This window comes from Triturus cristatus, chromosome 1_1 (genome assembly GCF_964204655.1).
Source record: "Triturus cristatus chromosome 1_1, aTriCri1.1, whole genome shotgun sequence".
Lineage (NCBI taxonomy): Eukaryota > Metazoa > Chordata > Amphibia > Caudata > Salamandridae > Triturus > Triturus cristatus.
The window spans coordinates 83748118-83766449 of NC_140579.1; positions in this window are offsets into that span (position 1 = coordinate 83748118).

Here is an 18332-nt window from a genome sequence, read left to right on the forward strand (position 1 = left end):
CTATTTTTTGGTCTCCCACCTCCCAATCCTTTTCTTTGAGTTTTTCGTAAATGCCCGCAGGCATTAATACCTTTAATATTTTCATAATGTCGGGATAGGTATACTCTCCCATGAGCAACATGTCTTTAATTTCACGGTGGAAACCCGCTGGGTCTTTGTCATGACTGGGTACCACTTTCTTCATTTCTAATAGTTCCATTTTAGATATGGGTGTGTATACAAACACACGTTTAAACTGATTGTCATCACCTTTTATCGGGTGGACTTCGCGTAAGGGATTCTGTCTATCCATATAATACGTCGTTCTTTCCTTGATGGGCAGTGAGACATGTTCGGGGCATACAAAAAGAATGTACTGCTTTCTGGATTCCAGTATTTCTCTAATTAACTCAGTACCTGAACCTCTCCATTTATTCGTGAGTAATTCAGTCAATATATCAGGTAGGGGACCAGGATCGGAGTGTTGGCTTTTATATAATATAAGGAGTTGATGAATCATATAGATACCAGCTAAACGCTGTTCATCTGGGGTGAGGTTCAAAAACGTATGTGCTAGTGTATCATCACTATATTTTCCGGGACTGTCAACCCAGTGAACGGCTGACCTTGCTAATTCTTGTTCGTCCATAGAATCGAGTATATGATAACCCCTTCGTTCTCGGAGTAATTTGTCAGCGGCTTGGAACGAATGTTCGGGGGACCTTATATTTATTATAGGGGTTTGGAAATTTCTGTTATTATCTGGACGTAAAGGACGTATCGGATCAGTAAAGCATCTAGTATTGTTACAAGATCTCCCTCTACCTACATAGGCCATGGTTTCTAACTGTCCTGTGGGCAGTTCTAATTCTTCCTCCTCCTCGTTTTGTTCAGGCTGGTCTACCGCTAATCTTTCTTCGTGTATGCGTTCTACTTCTTTGCGGATCTTTCGGCACATAGCTACTATACTTAATAGTTTATTATGTCTCCCCTCTGATATATTCCGACTCCATGTGGTAAGAATTCGCATTTCTTCTGGATTTACCCCTGGTCGGTCTTGATTTCTGATCACACAATTTATGAGGAAACGTAACAGTTCCCCCTGTATCTCCACTTTCTGGTACTCCATGGCTCTATTAATACTTTCAGAATCTCGCCCTGACTGGACAAAGTGATATATATTTTCTAAATGTGTAGTCATTCCTGGTAGCCTCCCTAAATATATTGCAGCTCGTCGGATACGTAATGATGCCAGCAGCATTTCGTCCTCTTTGCCGGGCACAGGGTCATATCTACAATCTACTAGAAGTTCCTTAAGCATGTCGGGAGTTACTAGTTTGGGCGTACGTTGGTGGGCTAATTCTTGAAAGGAAAGTTTATTTACTCTGGGTGGCGTGGAAAAAATGTTTGCTGTACCTCCTGTAGCACCACCTGGGGTGCTGGACGTGAAAGGATTCGTTGAACGTGATATAGCAACCATAGGTGTGGGTACAGCTGTAGAAACAGATGTGCTTGCCGGAACTTGCGTCGGAGTTTGTTGTTCCGGAGGTACAGACGGAGGGTCTTGGCGTTGAACCCCCTCGGCAGGCGGTCTATGTGGTGCAGTATTAGCATACTCGGGAGCTGCGTCGTCTAAATAAGAGGAAAGGAAAACATCTTCTGCGGTTCTGGGATGCCCTCTGGGATGTGCTTTTATCGGAAACAATGGAGGTGGCAAGTCTTTTGGTATCTCCGGAGTAGCCTTAGGTAACCCTTCGGCCAGAAGAGGATACATACCATTCATAAGGGCATTTCTTTGTCTGTCTACTTGTTCTGATTTCGCTCGGGTACCTTCTTCAATTAATAGATTTTCTCGGACTTTATTTGAATTCTCTTTACTTTTCTCTTCCTGTCTGAGTGCTTTTTCTGTACGTCTATATGATTCTTTACGCCATAATTCAATGGCATCCTTCTGTGATTGTCTAGCTTTCTTTTTCCACAATTCTTCCTCTACTTTCATGATGCAATCTGCATCCCAGGTCCCAGCTGCGGGCCACCTCTGACTTTCTGGTAATTCCTTGGTGTAGTCTACCCATAAATCAAGAAATAATATGGCGTCTAGGCCATGTTTATGATACATGAAGTACCCTGGAGTGTCCCTAGGAGGAATGGGAACAGCTTCTTCGAGTACCCCTTTTCTAGTTTTGATCTGTCTTAATCTCGAAAAGAGCGGCATATTGAGAACTGATCTGATACCTAATTTTGAACACGTTTAATACAACAAAACACAATAATGAACAGTCATTCACACCACAATATGCAGAACGTATTTAAAACATTTTAACATTTAACATTTAATGAACAACAATGATGGCCATTTAGGGAACTAGTCACTAAGCATAATACTCGGCACTAACTAGGTAATTCTGAATGATATACTAGACATACTTGATATACTGCTAAACAGTACAGATACACTGCTGAAACAGTGCAGACCGGATTTGTGTACCCAAACCCGTCTTGACCGGCACAACCTATGTGCACGTCAGAATGCCTCCCCGGCAATGGTACTCACCGGGTAGCTCGGAACGGAAAGCCTCGGAACTGTACTGAACTGGACTTGGACCAGACTGGACTCGACTCGAAACTTCGGAACTTCGGAACCTGGTGGGCCTCTGTATACCTCGGATCTTGCTCTCTCAGCTAGGCTCTGGTCGGGATACTTCGCACTTCTCACCGCCTCGTCTGGGTGTTGATCGCAGCCTCAGTTACCCCCGCTCGGCAGGAGGGAGATACAGGAAATCCTGTGGGTACGCGTTGTTGTCCGTCCAGCTGTGGCAGGAGACCGGGCCTGCAACGCACCTCCGGCGCGTGAGATGAGAAAGTGTCCCTGTTCGGGCGCCATATATGTGGTAAATAATTTAATTACCGGTACTTAATTTGATGCGGAAAATTAATAAGAATAGCTCAATAAAATAAGAGGCAGAATCCGTGGTATTAGAGGTTCGGAACGGGCTTTATTCCAAAACACAATTCGAATTTGTGGGCTTCATATTCCATCACCACGAAGGTTCAGGAAGTGAAGGACAATACTTTATTGACAGGTAATCATTTTTATAGAAGAGGCATTACAGTGAAACAGATGCAGGAGGCGTAACAGTTGATAACAGAGATAAAAACATACATGCGTAACTAAAATGGGTGTAACTAGGCGTAACTAAAGAACGTCATTAGGTATGATGTCACAAATGGGTGGTTCCATGGAAGAATTTCGCAATGTCAGCAAAATACTTGGCAGAGATGCGCGCGCAGCAGCATGACGTGTGATTGACGTGCAACTAGGGGGTGAATGGGACTTGACATTTAGCTCTACATGTGGAGACAGAAGTCTGGGGTTATGTCAACCTAATCCTAAATCATATCTTACATCCTATGTTTAAAGAACTGTGTTATCCAAAAAGAGAAGTCTCTTAGGATAGAATCTTATTCTATACTGACTATACTGACTGTTAGTGCGTGTACAAGCGTCTAAGTGTCTACACTAGATGCGAGGGCAGAAATCTTCCATAGTAACAGGGCTATGAATTACTTGCATAAAGACAGAGAAGCCGGGCCCATTTGCACAGTAGCTAGAGGAATGTTTACTTAAACTGCTAGACAGGAATGCATTGGATGAGGAGCGGAGCAGAGCAGATAATCTTGAAGGTGAAATACAGTTTTTGGCAGGCAGATAGGCCGACAGGCCGAGTCAGGGACCGTTAGCCGCGCAGGGAGTAGGACAAAGTTCATGGATACAGATGCGAGCTCAGACTGGAGCTTTCAGAGGCAGAAGGCAGGAAAAGGCTTAATGGCAGAATCAGGGCCTACTCGCCTGGACTGTAAAATGGGATAAATGAACCATATAAAGCCGGTGGCCTTTCATACTTAGGAATAGAATATCCGGCCCATTCATGGCGGGTCTGAAAGAGGACATGTTGACGGTGGACGCACATGTGTTTGCGTCTTCAAAACTGAAACTGGAGGGAACATACATGTACTTGTGACTTATACATGAAACCGTTGGGGTCCAAGATAGGGGACATAACTGATCATAAAAATCCATATTTCCACAAGTACACAGATGGGCTCACAGAGATAATAGACCCTATGTAGATATTGATATTTATTGGAGACATCGTAATATCCAAAGGGCCCGAGCATTGGTAGATACAGGAGCGGAGGCCACTCTTATTCATGGAAAATCAAAGAAGTTTAAAGATCAGCCTTTTACAATTACCGGATTAGGTGGAAAGGAAACTCCCGCAGTTCAAACCTTACTTGAAATGAGAATAGGTAGAATTCCTAGAAAAGAATACTCTGTATTAGTGGTGCCACTCTTAGAATTCATAATTGGAATAGATATTTTGAAAGGAATGACTTTGCACTTAGATGATGGATGTTATCAATTTGGAACTAAACATTATATATCGTCCAGGCCTGTACGGGTTGGTCGTTTAAGAATGCCCCCCATAAAAGTCCCCCAGGCGACAAAAGTGGTTCGTCAGAAGCAGTATCGTATTCCAGGTGGTCATGAAGAGATTAGTACCACTATTCAGGAGTTGGTGGATGCAGGAGTTATAACCCTAGTTACTTCTGCTTGGAATAATCCTGTTTGGCCTGTACGTAAGAGTGATAATTCTTGGCGCATGACTGTTGATTATCGAGAATTGAATAGACACACACCCCCTTTGACTGTTGGAGTACCGGATGTTATTACCCTAATTGAAAGAATCCAGAAACATCCAGGTACATGGTATGCGTCCATTGATATTGCTAATGCTTTCTTTTCGATTCCGATTGCCCCTGAGTGTCAGGAACAATTCAGTTTTACGTGGAACGGGCGTCAGATGACGTTTAGAAGTCTTCCTCAGGGCTATGTGCATAGTCCTACGATATGTCACCGGCTGGTGGCAGAGCATCTGGCTGAGGTACCAGTTCATCCACAAATTCAGATATGTCACTATATTGATGATATTTTGATCCAAGGTGAATCACAAGAGGAAGTTCAGACCCAATTGGATAGAGTCATTGAGTGCTTGCGTGAGAAAGGTTGGGAAATCAACCCGGATAAATTACAAGGTCCGTCCCAGGCTGTGAAAGTTTTGGGTATTAATTGGCATGAAGGGCACCGAGAAGTGATCCCTCAGGTTAAACAGAAAATTCTTGATTTTGCAGTTCCGAGAAATAGGAAAGAAGCCCAAAGCTTCATTGGTTTGTTTGGATTTTGGCGCCAGCATATTCCTCATTTGAGTCAAATATTGGCCCCTTTGTACCAGGTCACTCGTAAAAAGAATGCATTTGAATGGGGTAAACCACAGCAAGATGCGTTCAGTCTGGCAAAAGAAGCAATTCAGCATGCTCTGGATTTATGGCCTGTATGTGATGGTGATGTGGATTTGAATGTGTCTGTACAAGGCCTTTATGCGAATTGGAGTTTGTGGCAGAAACAAGGCAAGAGTAGAGTACCGTTAGATTTCTGGACCAAAAAGTTACCTGATGCTGGTGAGCGTTATACACCTTTTGAGAAACAGTTACTTGCATGTTATTGGGCTCTGGTGGATACCGAGCAATTGACTTTGGGACATGATATAGTTTTGCGACCTGAAATTCCTATCATGCAGTGGGTTATGAGTTCGCCGAAAACTCACCGGATTGGACACGCTCAAGAGGCAAGTGTGATTAAATGGAAATGGTATATACAAGACAGGGCACGTGTGGGACAAAAAGGAGTTGCATCTTTGCATGAGCAGGTGGCACGGGCGCCATCAACTGAAACTGAGAGTGAATGTTCCGTACCTTTAGTACAGGAATCTCCTGTTAAGTGGGGTAAACCTTTTGATGATCTGTCCGCAGAGGACAGAAACCATGTCTGGTTTACGGATGGTTCAGCAAGGTTCATAGGGACGAAACGGCATTGGAAGGCAGTGTCCTATAATCCGATCACACAAAAATTGCTAAGTACAACTGGTGAGGGTAAGAGCAGTCAATTTGCTGAACTCTATGCTGTTTATCAAGTTCTGAAACAAGAGTTACCTGGCACATGTCATATTTTTACCGATTCTTGGTCTACTGCCAATGGACTGGCAGTTTGGTTACCGACTTGGCATTCCCATAGTTGGAAAATCCATTCCAAAGAATTGTGGGGAAAAGAATTATGGCAGGAGATTTGGGAAATGCTCCCACAGAGTACTGTTACAATCTTCCATGTGGATGCTCATACCCCGATAGACTCTCTTGACAAATTCTTTCATAACATTGCAGATGAGAAATCTAAAACTGCTGAGGCAGTGGTGGACACGCAAGATTCTGATATTGCGGGATTGGCGAAATGGGCCCACCAGAAAGCAGGACACTTTGGAGAAAAAGCCACTAGCAGGTGGGCTGCTGATCGAGGAATTTATATTCCCCTAGATTTAATTAAAAATGTTATTCTACATTGTCCCATTTGTCAGCATATCAGGCAGCGCAAAGTGCCCCAAATTGTTAAAGGTCATTTACATCGCGGGAAATTGCCCGCTCAAATTTGGCAGATTGATTACATTGGTCCACTTCCTATGAGTAGGAATTGTCAATATGTTTGCACTATTGTTGATACATACAGTGGCCTGTTGGTGGCCCTTCCCTGTAAGCAAGCTACCCAATTGAATACTATTAAAACATTGGAATTGATTATGATGTATTATGGTGTGCCATTCCAAATTCAATCTGATAATGCATCCCATTTTCGTGGAAGATTGGTACAGGAATTCTGTGTGGAAAACAATATTGAATGGGTATTTCATATACCATATTATCCACAGGCCTCGGGTCTTGTGGAGAGGTTGAATGGCCTGCTAAAAGACCAACTTCGCAAATTAACAGATGACAAGTATAAGAATTGGCGAGATTTTTTGCCTCAAGCGCTATTGATTTTGAATAACCGTCCTTTTCTAAATGCTGAATCCCCACTTATGCGTTTGTTTCCTCCGAATGTTGATGCTAAAGCTAATGAGATCAGAGAGACTGTGATGTACTGGGAGATTACTCCCGGAGCTTTGGCTCCATGCAGAGCGACCCCAGGGTCGGCAGGTTTAGACTTGCATGCCATGGATGACACCATTATAAAAAGTAAAGACCGAGTCATCATTGAAACAGGTGTTGGTGTTCAGATACCACCTGGAAATTTCGGATTAATTGCCCCTAGATCGGGGCTGGCTGTAAAAGGTATTCAGGTGCTTGGAGGAATAATTGATAGTGATTATCAGGGAGAGATTAAGGTGCTCCTGCTGAATAGCAGTGAGGTTGACTTACTGATACATAAAACTGACCGAGTGGCTCAATTGCTAATAATGCCTGTCTTCAGTGGTGAGATGGCAAAAGGCACTGCCCCAACGTTGCTAACTGTACGAGGCCAGAAAGGTTTTGGCTCCACAGATAATCCTGGGGCCAGAGTTTGGGTGCAGTCGCCTAAGAATCCCCCTGAACAAGCAGAGGTCATTGCAACCGGTCAAGATAATACCATTTTAGTTATGAGACCAGGGAAAGATAGCTGGGAAGCAGTCCCGGCTGACAAATGTTACTTACGAGAATGAATAATGCCTGTATTTGATTCTCTTTCAGATCATTCTTTGGACTGTTGCTGCAGGATGTGTCGGCGTTGGACTGTTTTTGGGCTGGTACGACGAGAGAGGAGGGATCCCATCAACCCGGGATGAGTTGAGAACCCGAGTGTCGCGTTCCTTCGCTGCGTGGGATTCGTCGTCGAACTTTTGGATTTCACTAGCGAAACGGGTGACTAACGCCCCTCATTTCTGCTTGACACCGATGAGATCAGTGAATGACATTTTGGCAACTTGTTTGGTTGCTGTCCCTGCTTCGTTGGAAACTCTGACTCATATTTTCAATATATCAACTGCTCGCCCCAATGTTCTTCTGGGCGATTTCACTACCCACGAGTATTGCCCCTTGTGTACTGAACTGTCAGACCCGATACCCCCCATCCAGTCCCAAATAGTTACCTATAATATCACACAAGGTGATTTGTGTTTTTTCCTTACGTGTAATCCTAGTGCAATTTCGGAATGTATGCGTTTAAAATTGAAAGGGGCCACCTCATTCACCGCTCATGAACGAACTTTGTGCCTTCAAAGGACGCCGAAAATATGTACTTCTGTTCAGAATAACATGACTTGCAAGAGTATGGTAGTTGCCCCCAGTCATTATCGCACGATGTTACTACCTGCCGGATGGCTTTTCTCATGTGGTAATACTTCCTGGCCATATGTCCCCGCAAATATTTCTGGAGGCCCTTGTGCCATTACTAGGTTGAGTTTATTGATGTTTTCCTCACATCCGAATGCCAACTCTCGTGTGATTCGAGATACAGTGAGGTTACAGGAGGATTGTGACTCATCTTTGCATTTATATTCTAAGTCCGAATACCTTAGCCTGGCTATTTCAATTATTGGTGTTCCTGCTTTGGCAGTTTATAATGCCAAATCTATTGAGAAAATGTCCTGCTGGATGGTGAAATCCATTAATAATACTTCTACAGTCCTGTCGGACATGCTATTAGACGCCCAGGGTGAACGAAGGGCTATCTTGAAAAATCGAGCGGCCATTGATTATCTTTTGCTTAAACATGGACACGATTGTTCTGATTTTGAGGGTCTTTGTTGTTTTAACTTGTCTGATCATACACAATCCATTCGAGCTCACATTAATAAGCTACATGACTTGACAGAAGAAGTTAGAAAACACATTGACCAGGGCTGGTTTGACTGGCTCTTTAATTGGTTACCTGATTTGCATTTGTTACGTCAAATATTAGGAGGTATTCTGATTACTATCGCCATTTTGGTTTCCATCTGTTGCTTTATTCAGAGTATTCCTTCACTACTTCAATTCTGCACACCTGGTACTAGACATAGATCAGTTAGTTTTGTTTCATATTATTCTTCCACAGATGTTAGTTCTGTTTAATGAATGTATAATAGACTGAAGTCAAGGGTGAAATGTTCTGCTCGATTTTCGTGGCCTTCTTGTGTTAACAAGTGATTGAATGTGACTTCAGTCTCTTACCATTCAAGCCTAAGGGTTAGAGTAGTGAATGGAGCCTATTTACTAGGCACTTCGACATGATTCTGTGCTCTTCCCCATAGATCAGGGCTTGCACACATAGCCTAGGGGATAGATTCGTTAGTATTAGGGATAACCTGTCCTGTAGTGAGGGTATTTCATGGAGCTGTGCTGAATTCAGGCCTGGTAGGCCTCAAACGGGAGAGACTCCATCTTTCTTTCTGCTTCGGCAGCTTGGGATGCTTCTAGGCCAAGAGTAATGTTTTAGTTATGAGGTGTTATTCGCTTGGAGAGAACATGCCGAAGACACTACATCAGGCCGGCCGGCTGGGAACGTGTCCTTGGTACGGGGAGGTACAAGAATTTGGTGGGCGGCAGGTTACGGGCCGGAATTTTCCATGAGGAAATGCACCTCTATATTAGTGAAAGTCTGAGGCAGTTACATGTTTAGTCCGTAGGCGGCATCTAGCCGTTAGCAGTAAAGCTACTACTTATTCCAGGGAAGACAGACGCCATCTTGAAGGCGGAGAAGAACTGAGAGACAGATGCTTTCCTAACAGAATAGCCAGAGAGGAGAGAGTAGCCGATAAGGAAGAGGTCCCAGTGACTCGGAGAAGGGTGATTCCAGGCGAGCCGAGGCACAGACGAGAAGGGAACCTAGATGACCACTGAGTGCAGGCTACATACTACTAAGGTGATGTCGACCCTTTCTTATTAGAGTGTACAACTTAATCTTTCACTTTTCTTTGCAGGTTATGTGTTATATCGTAATGTTATGTGATTGTATATGCAATGAGTAATAAAGTATCCAGTTTGTAGTGAACCAACATGTGCTGTGTGTTCTTGTATAAGAGGGTAGCCTATTCTTCTAGTCAGCTGCGGCTACATGAACAGATGTTAACCCTGATCAGGTAAGTGGTAACTGAATAAGGGAAAGAGGAGCCCCTCAAACCTGAGAACAGGCTATGCCCGAACTGGCAATCCTTGTGTGATCTGATGAATAGTGAGACTGATTCCCTTTTTGTATGTTATGGTGATCATAGGATGAACTGTCGTATGAGACTGCCGTCTGGGTAGAGAGGTCTGGATTCGTAGGGGATCGCGAGGCCGCCAATTGTGCTGAGACTGCCGTCTGGGTAGAGAGGTCTGGGTTCGTATGGGACCGCGAGGCCGCCACTTGTGATACTGTCGTATGGGCAGAGAGGTCTGGGTTCGTATGGGACCGCGAGGCCGCCACTTGTGATACTGTCGTATGGGCAGAGAGGTCTGGATTCGTAGGGGATCGCGAGACCGCCGATTGTGCTGATACTGTCGTATGGGCAGAGAGGTCTGGGTTCGTATGGGACCGCGAGGCCGCCACTGGTGATACTGTCGTATGGGCAGAGAGGTCTGGGTTCGTATGGGACCGCGAGGCCGCCACTTGTGATACTGTCGTATGGGCAGAGAGGTCTGGATTCGTAGGGGATCGCGAGGCCGCCGATTGTGCTGATACTGTCGTATGGGCAGAGAGGTCTGGGTTCGTATGGGACCGCGAGGCCGCCACTTGTGATACTGTCGTATGGGCAGAGAGGTCTGGGTTCGTATGGGACCGCGAGGCCGCCACTTGTGATACTGTCGTATGGGCAGAGAGGTCTGGATTCGTAGGGGATCGCGAGGCCGCCGATTGTGCTGATACTGTCGTATGGGCAGAGAGGTCTGGGTTCGTATGGGACCGCGAGGCCGCCATTTGTGATACTGTCGTATGGGCAGAGAGGTCTGGGTTCGTATGGGACCGCGAGGCCGCCACTTGTGATACTGTCGTATGGGCAGAAAGGTCTGGATCCGTATGGGATCGCGAGGCCGCCGATTGTGAGATCTTGGTATGCATAGTAGGAATCCCCTGTCCTTAGGTGATAGATTTATGTGGTTGTAGGATTGTAAATAGGTTCTAGGGAGGGGGTAACGTTCTGGCTGGGTTAGTGAGGCTCTGATGAGCGAGTTCTATCTGATCCGAAGACCCAAGCAGAACAGGTCCCTAACACATTGATAGCCAAGCGCTGGGGTAGATGTACCATGTAAGGCATGGTCACCATTGGGTTTCATAGGCTAAATAGAACCCCCCCCTCGCCAGAATAGCCAGAGCAGCCAGGCGGGTGAAGTAGTCGTCCCCTAGCTAGCGGGCTGCTGTCCCATAGAGGGGCACGCAGGTTTTCAGGCGCACTCAGTGCTAGGATTATGACAGCTAGGTGAGATCAGCACAGAAACGGGGCCTTGCGAGCCTAGGGGTCGGCGGTCACCCCGCCCTGGGCTGGCTCGGGGCTGAGGCAAGTGAAGCAGTGGAACTTTCACGCATGGGGGTGAATTGCCCTTGGCACAACTCCCCAGGCCTGACATGCCTCTTGTTTCAGCAGACACTATCTGACTCAGGATAGCGTCAAGGGCTTGGGATGTAGATGGGGCCATCTGAGGGTCCCTTGCCTAGGGCCAAACTCTTTCAGTCATGAACACTCCTGCGTGGCAGGATGTATCAAACTAAGTGACTGGCAAAGGTTAAATAGAATCCCTCTCGCCAGAATAGCCAGAGCAGACAGGCGGGTGGGGGAGTGGTCACCTAGCTAGCGGGTTGCTGTCCCATAGATGGGCACGCAGGTTTCAGGCGCACCCGGTGCTAGGAGAATGGCAGCTAGGTGAGATCAGCACATAGACGGGGCCTTGCGAGCCTGGGGGTCGGCGGTCACCCCGCCCAGAGCCGGCTCGGGGCTAAGGCAGGTGAAGCGGGAAGAGGTGTGGCGTCGCGGCCAGGGCAACTGGCTCCAGAACCTGGGGATCACGGTTCGCGTCCCTGTGCCTGCAGCAGATTAGCCTAGCACCTTGTGACTCTGGGCAATAGCTTGCTTAATCTTTCCGGCGGGCCCCAGCGCCTAGAGACACTTATGGGTGATTGTTCGTGCTTTACAAATGTGGACTATTCCCAGTGGAACTTTACGCATGGGGGTGAATTGCCCTGGCACAACTCCCCAGGCCTGACAGGGCTTGGGATATAGATGGGGCCATCTATAACCAGCAGGGATGGTTCTCTTTCATCTGGATTGCAGGAAGCTCCAGACAGGAGAGCTGGCAGGTAAGACTATAGCTGCTTGGGTGGGGGCTCTGGCGGCGATGGTTGCCGCCTCCAGAGCTGTGGCGGAGTTACAGGGCGATCTGGAAGCAGGCCGGTACCAAGGGTACCTCTGCGCGGCACCATAGGGGGTGCCAGAGCCAAATCCGAGGAGCCTCATGGGAGGGTCCCGGAAGCCGCGTCGTCGCCCCGCTAGTCCTGCGGGCGGTTGTGGGCCTGAACAACCGGGGGTTTGCTATGCGACGCTCTGCCCTGAGAGGGGGGGCGTGAGTAGAAGTTACCAACGGTACATGATCCTAGAAAAGAATCACCTGGATGGCAGCAAAGGCGGGGTTCGCTCCAGCTCAGCCCGGCTCATCAGGCGGGCAGGCGGCCCAGTTGGTTGCCTGTCCTTGGATCGCCCGTAAGATAACCCACCTATTACATAACAATGTATGTAATAAACCTGCAGCATTTTGTACCCAATCAAACAGTCTGAGTGTGTGTTATTATTAGGTAATGTATTTTGTTGGAGGGGGGACTGAGGGGTGCCAATGGCGATACTATGCCGCTGACCACGTCCCCCGCAGGGGGCCACTAGAGCGGTCGGCGCCCTAGTGGCACCTGGGCACCGGTCACCCCTCCCCGCTCCCCCCTGGGGGGGGCAGGGACTCCGGCCGGTGTCCCCCTCCTCTTGTTCCTGCCCGGAAGTGACGCGATGGGCGTCACTTCCGGGGCTCCTCTGGGCATGGGGGGAGGCTATATAGCCCTCCCCCACCATTATTTTTTTTTTTTTAATTATTTTTATTGCAGGAATCAGTAAATCGTTACATGATCGGCCAACATTATATCTCAAACCAAAGCATTGAAACATAGCCCTCCCCCACCATGCCGGCGAACTCTAGTCACCCCGCACGCCTCATCCCTCCCTACCGCTTAGCCGGCGTGGTTGGCAGGTGGGGGGGAGAATATTCTAATATTTCCTTTTTTCGTTGCAGGCGGAGTTACAGGGCGATCTGGAAGCAGGCCGGTACCAAGGGTACCTCTGCGCTGCACCATAGGGGGTGCAAGAGCCAAATCCGAGGAGCCTCATGGGACGGTCCCGGAAGCCGCGTCGGCGCCCCGCTAGTCCTGCGGGCGGTTGTGGGCCTGAACAACCGGGGGTTTGCTATGCGACGCTCCGCCCCGAGAGGGGGGGTGTGAGTAGAAGTTACCAATGGCATGTGATCCTAGAAAAGAATCACCTGGATGGCAGCAAAGGCGGTCTTCGCTCCAGCGCTGCCCGTCTCAGGCTGGCAGGTGGCCCAGTTGGTTGCCTGCCCTTGGATCGCCCGTAAGATAACCCACCTTTTACATAACGATGTATGTAATAAACCTGCAGCATTTTGTACCCAATCAAACAGTCTGAGTGTGTGTTATTATTGGGTAATGTATTTTGTTGGAGGGGGGCCTGAGGGGTGCCAATGGCGATACTATGTTGGCTGAGCGCTAGTTAAATCATACAGAGTCCCGGATTAACAACAGCGGGATGCGCACTCTCAGGATAAGCAGGGAGAGCTTGAGAGTTTTTATGATCTACATTACTTCTCCACTAAGCAGGCATGTCCCTAACTTTACACTCCTTGGGAGTGCATGTATGTACAGGCTGTCAGCCTTATGTGTAATATCATGCTGTGCTTCTCCTCCAGGCAGCCCTGCTCTTCTACAGCCCCATTCAGTTGCATGTACGTCCATTCCGTTTTAAACCACCAGCGTTTCTTGCATGTTCTACGCCATTGATGCCTTGCAGTTTCTCTCACACACATTCTTAATACGTGTCAGTGTGATTTACTCTTGCAAGTGTTTCACTCAGGGCTGGACTGGCTACCGGGCGTTTTGGCATGCTGCCGAGCTGGGGGCTGATTTCGTTGATAGAGACCTGCGTGTGCTGAAGGAAATTAGTTATGCTTTGTTTATTTCGAAGCACACGCAGGTCTCCATCAACGAAATTAGCCCCCAACGCAGTGACATCAGCCCCCAGCTCGGCAGCATGCCAAAACGCCCAGTAGCCAGTCCGGCCCTGGTTTCCCTGAAGTAATCCTTCTCTCCTGTTGCACTCGCTCCCGTACTGCAGCTTCCGGCTCCTTTGCTCATTTCCTAAGAGCCTTAATGGCTTTGCTTTCTGATTGTTTTGAAAAAATAACTACAAAAAATGCTTTTTGTCGATGCGTGTGCTTATTTTGCTCCAGTGCTTGATTAGCCGAGACACGCCGAAGGAGATCCACTAATGACCGAGGGAAAGCACATTTCAGAGCATTCACTGAATGAAACTGACTGGGGCAGCCAGCGGAGCCGAACGGATTATCGATTTTCAGTTTATTCCACGGTGTGTGTCATTTTTGCAATTTACCAGCAGAAGCAGGTTCTGAAGCTTGAAATCAAGCCATGCTTGTGCCAGGTCAAATGACATGTTTGCGCAATACACCAAAGGAATAACCTTTCCTCGAGTACAATGCGAGCTGACCGACATAGTCACCGCAGGGGACCCTCATAAGAGGGCGGCCCCTTTAGTGCCACAAGATGGCACACTGGGCAGCCTAGTGTCCAGAGACCCCTTGGGGGTCCCGCGCGTCACTTCCTGCCGGGGTGAGGTCGGGGAGAGGTATACATTCCTCCCCCGCCCACCTGGAGGGTGGTAGGCCGCGAGGGGCGGCTTGCCTTTGGATCGCCTGTAAGATAACCCACCATGTTGGCATATTGGTATGCTAATAAACCTGCAGCAATTTTCTCCACCAAAAGTTGTCTTGTCTGCTTATTTATGCTGCCTGTATGTTGCTGTAGGAGGGCTGGTGAGTGTGGCCAATATTGGCACTATGAAACCGGGTTAAAGTAATATCGTAAACCAAGAGATACACAGAAACTCAAAGAACAACCATAACTCTAAAGCTTCTCACAGCATTTATGTGACTGCACGTAAAGAAATATCCAGCCCTGCCCTCTGCCTGTCTGTGCTGACTGTCTGACCCTGCCTGGACTGATCCCGTTATTCGGCGAATCGACAAGCTTATCCCCAGCCTTGATTTATTTTGAGCCGCGGATTTTTTTACCGCTGGATGCTTCGAGCCTGTGATCTACGATCTGATTCTCATTTAGTACTCCGATTGCCGATTACAATAGAGCAACTGATATGCTTCTAAGGATTTTTGTGAGCCCTCGTCTTCTCTGTGTCATCTATAGACACCAGAAGATACGCAGCTAATTTGACGGACTAGATTTATTTGTCCTACATTTTCCTGCAATTAGCCAAGAGATGGTGATTTACTTACCCCCCCACATAGGTATTTTTAAATAATTCAATAACCGTAGTCCTGATGATGACCTCAACGTAAGGAGGTTGAAACGTCGTCGACCGGACAGCATTATTTACGGCCAATTAAAGGGTCCTGTGTGATCTTAAATATTATGTGCTAATTATTCATTGTATATACATTCCTCCTCGACCCTGAATGAATTTTTTTGAATTATTTTGCCGTACCTTGTTGTCACTTTAACACTTATGTCACTGCGCCGTCCACTTGTTCACTTCACTGTCAGTGCACATATGTATGTTATGGTTATTTCAAATTATACATACCAATTGTGTATTCAATTATAAAACCTGTTTTCTTTTTCAATCCTTTGGTCTCTCTTGTCCCTCCTTGCTATTGATCGAATTGTGTATTGATTGGTCCCTTTATTTACTTCCCCTGTTGAGACATTGTTTTTGTTAATATGTTAAATAAGTACAGCCTAAATTGTATGTAAGGTTCCGACATTCTATATTTTGTTGATAATTGCAAACAACAAGAAGCATTTGTAATGCAATAGGTCTCGCATTACTGAAAGTTTGACCTATTGGCGTTGCAAATAGCAATGCAATAGCTCAGACTTTCAGTAATGCGAGACCTATTGCATTGCAAATGCTTGTTTTATACCAGGCAAAGCAGTGAACTCAATTGGGTGGGCGTGAAATATCCACAAAAGTGGTCCACCGTAAGTACAAAGGGCTTTGCCAGAAAAAAAGTGTTATTATTGTATTTAAAAAAAAATGTACACATGTTCCAAATGGAACAGGATGTTAGGAGAGAAAAAGTAGGCCTCGTAGTGAGATTTTTAGAAATACACTGCACTATGATTTTCTACTGTAGACCCTAAAAATGCACCTCTGCGACTGCTCCTGGTCAGGTGTTGGTGAAACCTTTCTGCTCAATGTTTTTTAGTGGACATGAATATTGGGGGCAAGAGTTTACTAAAAACTTGATATGTATTTAAAATAATGAGTGTTGTGCAGCACTCACTACTTTTAATTGGAATTTTCTTCGGGTGGTGTCCACCTATATTGTCATAACATCCTGGAATTCATTCAGTACTCAACGGGGTGAAATTGATGAGGGACACAGATCTGTCTGACTCTAGATTCCGGCTAACCAAACTAGGAGGGAGTTGATCAGACATGATGGAGGACATGAATGGAATGCTTCAATATAATGAAAAGGACCAGTGAGATTATTGGATTTTTACAATCCTGATGAACAGTGAAAGTGCCTGATTGATGCCCCTGGGTCCATGAGGAGAACACAGGTCCAAGATCTGCAGTTATCATTTAAGAAGAAGGACAACTTATGAAAGTGTGGTTTTTCCATTGTTGACTTGTTCTCCTGATATAGAAATAAAGTTTTAAACGACATTGGTTGTGTCTAGTGAAGGATGGCATTACAAACTAAAGAGGTGGAACATCCTGTGACATCATAATTGAAGGACAGTAGAAGTAGCAGTAAAATCCAAACAGCGATAGTGAAACGAGGTCTGACAGAGTCTAGAGCTAACTGTATTATAATATTGAACTACAATGGTCTTCACAATATGTATATGATTCAAAAAACGACAGGAAAGTGAAAAACAAAACAGGAGGCTGTTGTGCTGAGGGAATGCCAGGTAAGAGAATACCTGCTTGAAGAAAACCTTTTAAAAACCTTTTCAAGAAAGCAGTTTTAAATAATAATTGATGGTCGAGCTCTAATTAGGAAAATGACAGCTAAACTAACGGTTTAGCATGGAGTCTGGGTTTGGAGAGGGAAATATACTTTAAAAATAAATCAGAAGGTTTTCGAGAATTCCCCAAACTAACGAAAATAAAAGCCAAGCTGGAAAATAACTCAAGCAGACAAAATAGAAACGGATTAAAGAAGTAAACAGGGCCAGTGTCATCTCTTTTCTATTTCTACAGCAGTCACAGTTTGAATAGGGCACAGGGGAAGAGGAAGAATGGAATATTGACAACATTCAAACAGTTAAAAGAGCACTGGCATGGAATAGTAGGGGTGAGGCATATGAAGGGAGGAGTTGCGGGAGGGGCAGGTTAAATAAAGCAAACAGTAATGAAAACATGTAAAAATAGAAAGCGTGTTCTTTGATAAGAGACAGTGTAGAAGGAGGGAGTGTGGAACAGGAGAAGGGAGGATTAGAGACTGTTGGAGAAATTAAAGAGTTAAGAGAAAACAGAAAGGAATAAAGTGGTAGGGTTGGAATTGGAGAGTAAATCAGGGGTAAATGTTACTTCCCCGAAAAAGAACATGTACACAAAAGAAACACTGTTACAAAGAAGAAGCAAACGAAGGGTAGTGAAGTAAGGAGTCTTCTTTATTCGTTCCTTTCACCATCACAGGTTCTAGTCAGCTGGAGTCAGCTGTGGAATGTTCATCTCACTACAGGTCGGCATATACCAAGTGGAGGGGAGGGAGGGGTGGCGGGGCATACCAAGTACATATTATAACACATCTCCTTACATGGGGAAGGAAAGGAAAGGGAAGGAAGGGAATGGAAGAGGCGAGCCAGGGAATGTGAATAGTTAACAGTTCAACTTGCAAAAGTGGAAGACCACGAAATACCCAAACGTGGAGAACATCCTCAATAGGAAAACACAGAATATATAACTCTTATGAAGTACAATAGTCTTTTGTCCACTTAGGCGCGGACCTGGTTCCTTGGTATTTCCTAGGAGCAACACTGTCCCTCCCGTCCCCTTGGGCAACAACATGGGGAACCATTCCTTGCCTATGAGGGACAATTCTGTCCATGCTCCAAGTTTGCCCATTGGCAAGTTGAACTACATTTCTGCTCACTTTAGTTACTTTTATGGTTTCTGAGAATCTTGTAGCTTCCCTTCTTCGAGGTTTTGGAAGGT